This window comes from Aotus nancymaae, unplaced genomic scaffold, assembly GCF_030222135.1.
Source record: "Aotus nancymaae isolate 86718 unplaced genomic scaffold, 86718_ANA_hifiasm-v0.15.2.pri h1tg000029l, whole genome shotgun sequence".
Classification (NCBI taxonomy): domain Eukaryota; kingdom Metazoa; phylum Chordata; class Mammalia; order Primates; family Aotidae; genus Aotus; species Aotus nancymaae.
The window spans coordinates 9,218,292-9,227,613 of NW_026988442.1; positions in this window are offsets into that span (position 1 = coordinate 9,218,292).

The window sequence follows — 9,322 nt, forward strand, 5'->3', positions numbered from 1 at the left end:
TATGTGTATTCAGGGAGGTAAAAGAAGGCAGATTAGCACTTTGGGAGGCCGAGGTGGGTGGATCACAAGGTCAAGAGATCGAGACCATCCTGGTCAACATGGTGAAACCCCGTCTCTACTAAAAATACAAAAAATTAGCTGGGCATGGTGGCGCGTGCCTGTAATCCCAGCTACTGAGGAGGCTGAGGCAGGAGAATTGCCTGAACCCAGGAGGTGGAGGTTGCGGTGAGCCGAGATCGCGCCATTGCACTCCAGTCTGGGTAACAAGAGTGAAACTCCGTCTCAAAAAAAAAAAAGAAAAAGAAAAAAAGAAGGCAGATTAAAAGGAAAAACAGGATTATGTAATTGTCTTGGGATAACTATCTTTAACTCCAAGGATTAGTAATAAGTCCAGGTGGCACCAGTCTGAGGTTGAACAAGTAGTTGCTGCGTAAATGTCCCTGCAGAAATATTTTTGTCAGGTTGCAATGGCCTTTGTGCAAGGTTGTGTTCTTACACTCCTTTGTAATAGTTTTTGTTATCATTTATGCAGGAGAATCCTCCCTTCATGGCCTTTTTGGGCTTTGTCAGGGTTAAAAAAAAAACATACAAGTGACTCCATTTTGGTTCTGACAACTTTCACAATACATATAATGGAGTATTATATAGCCATGAAAGGAATGAAATATTGATACATGCTACCATGTAGATAAATCTCGAAAACATTGTGTTATGTGAAAAAAGCCAGACACAAACAGCACCTATTATATAATTGCTTTTATATGGATATTTGCTACCCATAATAGACAAATCTGTAGAGACAGAAAGCAGATTAGAGGTTTCCGGGGTGGGAGCCTCAGGAAATGGATTGCCTACCTAATGGGAATAGGGTGGGAGCTGGTGGTTGCACAACATTGTGAATACACTAAAGTTATTGAGTTGTAATTGTTAAAATGGTCAATTGTTGTTTTGTGAATTTCATCTAAAAAAAAAGAGTTTCTTCACAGAAAAAGTTTGTAAGGCTTTTTGTTGTGGAAAGGGTATTCCCAGAGGAGGAAAAGGCTGAGCAAAGATGAAGTTGGTCCAGGTTTATTAGAGTAAAGACATCAAGGAGGTGAGTTTGGTGGTAGCTTTTGGTAGAAGAGCCAATGGTTGGCTCAGTGTCACAGGAACCCCGAGCAGCATAAACTGCAAAGCTAGCTAGCCGCGCCCTTCCCTGCCAGGTGTGATCCAAAAGGGTTTTATACTCCCAGCCTGAGCTAAAAGGCAGTACTCTTTTTTTTTCCTTTTTCTTTTTTGTTTGAGATGGAGTCTCTTTCTGTTGCGCAGGCTGGAATGCAGTGGCATGATCTCAGCTCACTGCAACCTCCGCCTCCTGGGCACAAGTGATTCTCCTGCCTCAGCCTCCCAAGTAGCTGGGATTACAGGCATGCTCTGCCACACCCGCTAATTTTTGTATTTTTAATACAGATGGGGTTTCACCATGTTGGCCAGGCTGGCCTCAAACTCCTGATCTCAGGGGGTCCTCCTGCCTTGGCCTCCCAAAGTGCGATTGCAGGTGTGAGCCGCCGTGCCCTGCCAGTACTCTTATTTTTATTATTCAAATAATGAGTATAATCAAGCAAAGGAAGAAAAAGCAGTCACACATTGCCTAATGGTTAGCAAAGCAAAAATCCTGTATCCTCAAAACTATTCTTGAAAATCTACTCAAACTCTCTTGAAGTACAGCATACATGGTTCTGTGTATATAACCCTTCAGAGAAAAATCGTAAGGCACGCTGGCTTTTGAGAATCACTGACAAAGAGAACAAAAGGAAAAGTCTGTAATCAGACATCTGGGTAGTCTGATCATTGTATCGTTAAGGTAACTCCCAAGTCTCTGGTGGTGAAAGAAGTTTGGATGGAGAATTGAATGTGCTCTCACCTATACGGACTCTATTCCAGTTTTCATAGTAAGCCTCTATAACCTTAGTTCGTGTCAGTAAATTGGTAGATATGTGGCTGCGAGGACTAAGTAACAGAGTAAAGGCACTAGGTTTGCTGTGGAATTTAAATTTGTATTCTGGCCAAGAGTAGTGGCCATGCCTGTAATCCCAGCACTTTGGGAAGCCAAGGAGGGTGGATCACTTGAGTCCAGGAGTTCGAGACCAGCCTGGCCTACATGGTGAAACCCAGTCTCTACTAAAAATACAAAAATTAGCTGGGCATGATGGCACATGCCTGTAATCCTAGCTACTTGGGAGGCTGAGGCACAAGAGTCGCTTGAACCTGGGAGGGGGTGGTTGCAGTGAGCTGAGATCGTGTCAGTGCACTCCAGCCTGGGTGACAGAGCAAGACTGTTTTTTTTTTTTTTAAATTGTATTCTGCTTGGTCAGGCCCACATGAACTATTCCATAGTTCATGTATTCTCCTTGTTTCTTTTAAAAATATAAACACGCTCATTAAAGAAAGATGTGAAAAAAAAAAAAAATGATGTGACCCAGCCCTCCAAATATTCAATGGTAGCTTTTTGTCTACCTGGTGGGTTTCATCATCTCACTCTATGCTCAACTATCTATTTCTCTTAATATTAAAACATTACAACTATACTTTTCACAACATGCCTCAGAATTAATGATTCTCATTAAGAAACACGTCTTTCTAGTTTGACAGCTGAAAAATGGTACATCATTGTTATATTGTTACATTCTGTTTATTTTTAAGGAATAGCTTTACTTTTAATTTCATTTCTTTTCCTCCTCCTCCTTCTTCTCCTTCTTCTTATTCTTCTCCTTAATCTTCTCCTTATTTTCTCTCCTCTTCTCTCTCCTTCTCCTTCTCCTTTTCCTTCTCCTCCTTCTTCTGACAGGGTTTCACTCTGTCACCCAGGCTGGAGTGCAGCAGTGCAATCTTAGCTCATTGCAGCCTTGAACTCCTAGGCTTAAGTGATTTTCCCACCTCAGCCTCCGGAGTAGCTAGGACTACAGGTGCACCCCACCAACGCTGAGCTACTCCTTCCTTCCGCCCTCCCTCACTTCTTCCTTCCATCCTTCTTTGCTTTCCCCTCCCCTCCCCTTCCCTCCTCTAGCTGGGACTACAGGTGCACCCCACCAATGCCCAGTGAATCCTTCCTCCTTCCTTCCATACATTCTTCCTTTCTTCCCCCTCCCCTCCCCTCCCCTCCTCTCCCCTCCCCTCCCTTCCCCTCTCCTCCCCTCCCCTCCCCTCCCCTCCCCTCCTTTTCTCTTTTCTCTCCTCTCCTTTTTTCCTTCCCTTCCCCTTTCTTTTCTTTCCTTTCTTTTTTTTTTTCTTTTTTTGGTAGAGACAGGGTCCCACTTTGTTGCCCAGGCTTGTTTTTACTTTTAAATTACCTATATCCTCTTTTGTATATTGTCTCAAAAAGAAAAAAAAACTTGTGATTTTTCCATGTCACTACACAAGTCTTTGGAATGATTACTAGTGGGTGTAATCTAACTTGGGCATTGCTGGTATTTTGGGAATTCATATTATTTCCGATTTTTCATAATTGTAAATCAGACAATGCCAGATAATTTGTGTAAAAGTATTTTTTATTTGGAGTTTCTGAGTTTTTAGGAGCAATAATCATGATTCAAAGGCAGGGGCTGGAAAGAAGGAAACTGTCATTTACTGAACCGAGGCATGTGCATGACCTATCTCTGGAAGTCTACATATAAGGAATTGGCCAATTTGGTTGCCTGTGGAGAAAGGAACCTGATTTGAGAGGAGTAGAAAAGGAAGGGAGACTTTTCACTGAATACCATTTAGAACCATTTAAATATTGAACCATTAAGTGGATTACCTAGTTAAAAAAAATAATTGCATTAAAAAATTTTTAAACTGTGAAATTATGTGTACTTAAAAAACCCCCATCAAATCCACAAGGGGGCAGCATTGCTCTGCAGGGAGGAAGGGAGCCGCAAGCGCATGGGCTCAGCCTTAGCATGGGTGCTGGGATCGTGACTTAGATTTTATTCCTCCTCATTTTCTGTATTGTCCCCATTTTCTACGAAGACCTATATAGAAATAAAATACATTTTATTTAAAGAGAGAAGGAAGTGTCAGGCCCTTTCTTTAGTCGTGTAGCCATACCTCTGTATCTAAATTCCTAAATGGTACATAAAATTGTACATCATTGTTCTATTGTTACATTCTTTTTATTTTTAAGGAATAGTTTTTACTGTTTTTTTAAGAGACAGAGTCTCTGTCACTCAGGCTGGAGTGCAGTGGGGGTGGAGTGGGGGTGTTACATTTAAAATATTGGTAGATGGTGGGATGCAGTGGCTCACACCTGTAATCCCAGCCCTTTGGGAGACTGAGGCGGGTGGATCACTTGAGGTCAGGAGTTCGAGACCAGCCTGGCCAAAATGGCAAAACCCCGTCTGTACTGAAAACACAAAAATTAGCCGGGCATGGTGTCACATGCCTGTAATCCCAGCTATTCAGGAGGCTGAGGCAGGAGAATCACTTGAACTCAGGAAGCAGAGGTTGCAGTGAGCTGAGATTGTGCACTCCAACCTGGGTGACAGAGCAGAGCAAGAATCCATCTCAAAAATAAAAAATAAAAATAAAGTAAAAAATAAAATGAAAATAAAATAAATATTGGTAGCTCTGCTGAACAGCTAGCCCTCCAGTTGTATTATTCTACGCTATTAATAACAGTGTATACTGATCCCTGTTCCCAACATCCTTGCCAATACAGTGTATTGTTACTTTGCTAGCTCTTGTTCACTCTGATAAAAAATATCTCCTTGTTTTAGTTTGTATATAGTTAGTTATAAGGGAGGCTAAGTATGGTTTTATGTAGTAAAAAAGCGGTATTTTTCTGTGAACCACTTCTCCTACTGTAACGAGGGCAGGGAATTTGTCACTGTTGTTCCCATTGCTGTGTGTCCACAATACGTATTGAATGAATGAGTGAATGAATGAATGATAACTTTTCTGAGTTCCAGTTTCCTCAGCTATGACATGGGGGTGCGTCTTGTAGTTGCCTCACGGGAGGGCGGCATTGACTTTACTTCTCCATCCAAATGTGGTTTGGTCATCCTCCACTGAGGACTCTGCACATGTACCAAGCGGTATGAAAAGATTGACGTCATGAGAATTTCTGGGGAGAGCAGGGCAGCCTCCCTAGCAGGTCCAAAATGGTTTGAGGGAGTGAGGCCTCGTATTGAAGGCTACACACCATGCTTCATGTAGGTTATGTCAGGAGATACTAGTTGACATGAAGGAAAGATTACATCCCAGGGGAAGGATTGATTGGTAAAGCTGAACATAAGCATATCCTGTGATCCAGCAATTCCATTCCTAGATACGTATCCAACAGAAATGCTGCCATGAGTTCACAAAAAGACAGGTATGAGAATATGTGTAGCAACTTGATTCATAATAGCTCCAAACTGGGAACTACCCAAATAGCATTGTATAATGGACAAATTATAGTGTTTCCAACAATGGAATATTACACATCAAAGAGCACAAAACCTCCACGATAACACACAGCGATGTGAATGAATATACTGTACAAAATGTCAAGTGACAGGAGCCAAAGGCCAAACACAAAAGCTACATACCATGTAATTCCACTCATATAAAGCACAAAAACTCATCTTTGCTTCTACAATTTAGGGTAATGGTTACCTGGAAGGAGCACAAAGGGAGCTTCCAGGATGCTGATAATGTTCTATTTCTTCATCTGAGGGCTGGTTCCCTGGGTGGGTTCAGTTTGTGAAAAAGTTCAGTGAACTGCGTGTTTTGGATATACATACATTTCAATGTACATGTTAAGTCTCTATAAAAAATAAAAAGCAAAAGGAAGCAGCAATGGGCTAGTCTGAAGGTAGTGGGCTATCTCCCTCGATGGTTCACAGTCAAAGATTGAATTCCTTGCTCTACTTTTCTCCACTTCTTGCTACTGCACTTGACTAGTCTTAATAAAAAAAAAGCTAACTTCCTCAATGGAGAAGAACCTAAAGGAAAAGTTGCCATCATGTTAGCTGTGGTAGTGTCTAGGTGATGAGACTAAGGCTGGTGTTTTCCCTTCTCTTCCTGTATGCTCTCATTAACCCAAGGCATATTTAAATGCCTGCTATGTGCTAGGTACCGTTCTGTTCAACTCTCTCCTGGGTATAAGAGTGAAGAAAATAGAAGAAATTCCCTGTACCTGATAGTTTACATTCTAGAAAGGGAAGATGGACATAAATAGTAAACATGTAAATAAACGAGGTCAACTGGTAATAATCGCTATGGAGAAAAGTAAACGGGGAGGGAGATGGAAAGTATCGTGAACATGGATCTGTTTCACTAGGGTGGTCAGGAAAGGCTCTAGTGATAAAGAGCAGCTTGAGCAGAAACCTGCAGGAAATAAGGGAAAAGCTGTGCAGATGTGGTGGGGAATTAAGAAAAGTAATTCCAGGTAGAGGATAGAGCAACGGCAAAGGAACTGAGGTGGGAGCTAGCTTTATTTTTCAGAGAACATCAAGAAGGTCGCAATGCCAGTTATCAATTTATTGCATCTCAGCTCCAAATCCATCCTTCAGCACCTGCTCTGTAGATTGGATAGTCTCAAAATAGGTTTTGTCAGCAGGCACGATGTTAAGGTTGGCCAGTAGGGGGTGCTGGAGAGACATTGCAGAAAGACAGGCTTTCTTTCCTGGTTCTGGAGTGCTGTCTTCGTAGTTCTGCAGCCTGCCCTGCCTCCCCCAGGGCCTGGCTCACAGCCTCAGTGATTTCTCCAGCACCAGGCTTCTGTAAGGAAGACAGTTTTGCAATGCACGGTGGCCATCCGCACCAAGCAACCAGCAGCTGCTTTTGTCAACTTCTGGGGTGATTTTGTAAGAGTACCTCTGGGGAGACGGTTCGCCATGAGTGGCTTTCCCTGCTATGCCACAGGGCAGATTTCCAGCAGGTTCCACCAGTGAGGCACCACAGTGGCTTCTTTGAGATCCACTGAACCACAGCATGCCCTGTCCGACAAAGCCTGGCCCTCAACCTTGTTGGCGTGAGGGGAGCGTGCTCTTCCTTGCGCACTCTAGGGATAGTAGATGTTCCTTAATTCTGCAATTCCTACATTCTTTGGCATTCTCTTTATTTCTTACTAGCTCACCTCTGTGAACATCGATTTATACAAATTGAGGCCATTCTTGTCACATCTAACTAAATCAGAGTTGAGGGACCAGAAGGAAAAATCACACTGGGCACATAGCACCTGCTCCAAGAATTAAATTTTCCACACACCCAGCTGCCAAATGTCTTGCTGTAACCCTAAGACCAGTGCTACCTGGTAGCTGCTGAAACAACCTGCCATGCCTCTAAGACTGGTTTCTCCTACAGCCGCCACTCGCCAATCAGAGCTTGCCAGCTCCCCAAAGCTCCTCCAATGCCAGTGAACTTTCTCAATACGTAACATTACTTTTTCCAGTTAAACTCCCAACCTTCTCTTTGTTCTTTGAACATAGTGAAGACACTCTGGTCTGTATGCGTGCCCTGAGTTGCAATTCTTGCTTTCCAAACAAAACATTTTAAATGTAGGGATTCATCTCTGCATTTTTATTTTGACCTCAACACCTTCCAATTCCTCCAACCCATGTTACAGTAAATAATTCTGTATATCAAACTCCCCCCACACAAATGACTGCATGGTTTCTATCTTAGGAGTAGACCCTGACTGGTACAGTCGCTCTAGCTTTAAAGGCATAAGAGAATAAAGGGTAGGAGATGACGTCAGAGAGGAACTAGGGTTCCTGGAGGACATTTACTTTCACTGAGTGAGAGGAGTCATCCATGGAGGAGATTTGAGGAAAGTAATGACAGGATGTGACTTAGGTTTTTTGAGAAGCTCCCTGTGGCTGCCTAGAAGGAGGAGAGGGAATAGAAAGGGAGGTAGGAGCAGAGCGATGAAACCGGTGACGAGGCTACGGGTGTGTTGCAAATGACAGATGATGGGGGCTTGGATCAGGGTGGGTTGTTGGTGGTGTTGAGAGACACATGGATTCTGGGTACCTCTTGAAGATCAAACTGGCAGGATTTGAAGTTGGATTTAATGAGATGAGGGAGGAAAATAGGGATAAAGAATAATTCAGTGGTTTTGACCCAGAGAGCTAAAATGGTCGAGTTTTCGTTGACAGTGAGAGGGGACAAGATTGGGAATTCCATATTGGATGTATTAAATTACACATAACAAATTGAGGAACATTAATTTAAGAAAATCTACCAAAGGATGGAGCTTATTTGCTCAAGGTGCTTAAGCACAACCTCTGACTATGCTGACCGAAGGTGACTTCTAGGAAGTCAGACTTAATAATAAAAAGAATTAAAGAAAAGAGAGAGACACAGAGACATCAGCCCTCACCCAGTGCTAGGGAAATAGGTTCCACAGAATTAATCCAGCCAAATCCAGGAAACGAAAAAACCAAATAACAGCGATAACAACCACTCCTCCTGGGGGAATCAGAATTCAGAGTCGCAATGTATTATGTAACATGTCCAGTCTTCCACAAAAAATTAAGAGGCATGCAATTCTCTCTCTCCTATCTCTCTTCTCTCTCTCTCTCTCTCTCTCTCTCTCTCTCACACACACACACACACACACCAGGAAAGTATGACTCATGTACAGAAAAAAGCAGTCAATCCACAAAATCTTTGAGGGGACCCAGATGTTAGTCTTAGCAGACACAAGATTCAAAGCAGCTATTATAAAGATGTTGGCTTATCAAATCTATAGACATCCCCCAACTCCCAGCAACAGCAGAATACACTCTTCTCAAGCACCCAATGAGCATTCTCAAGAACGGACAAGCTAGGCAACACAACACATCTCTATTAATTTTTTAATATTTATATTTTTCAATCAGCTGCCTCAAGTTGAAAATTTTTTTTGTAGAGATGGGGTCTTGCTATGTTGGTCAGGCTAGTCTTGAACTCCTGAGCTCAAGTGATCCTTCTGCCTTGGCCTCCCAAAATGTTGGGATTGTAGGTGTGAGCCACTGCACCTGGCCTGTAATTTTTTTAATTAAATCTTTTATTTTTAGATAACTATCAATTTACATGTCTTTGTAAGAAACAATAGAGGGATATACTTAAATATTACTCAATTTGTCCCAGTGGTAACATCTTGCAAAACTATAGTAAATCAACACAACCAGGTTATATCCCAGCCAGGATACTGACATTAATACAGTCAAGATACAGAACATTTGCATCATAACAAGGATCTTTGTGTGGCTGTGTTGTCTTTTTATAATCACATTCACTCACTCTCACTCCCCTACCCTCCTTAACCTCAGGCAACCACTAATCTGTTCTCTAGCTCTATAATTTTGTTGTTTCAAGAATGTTACAAAAATGG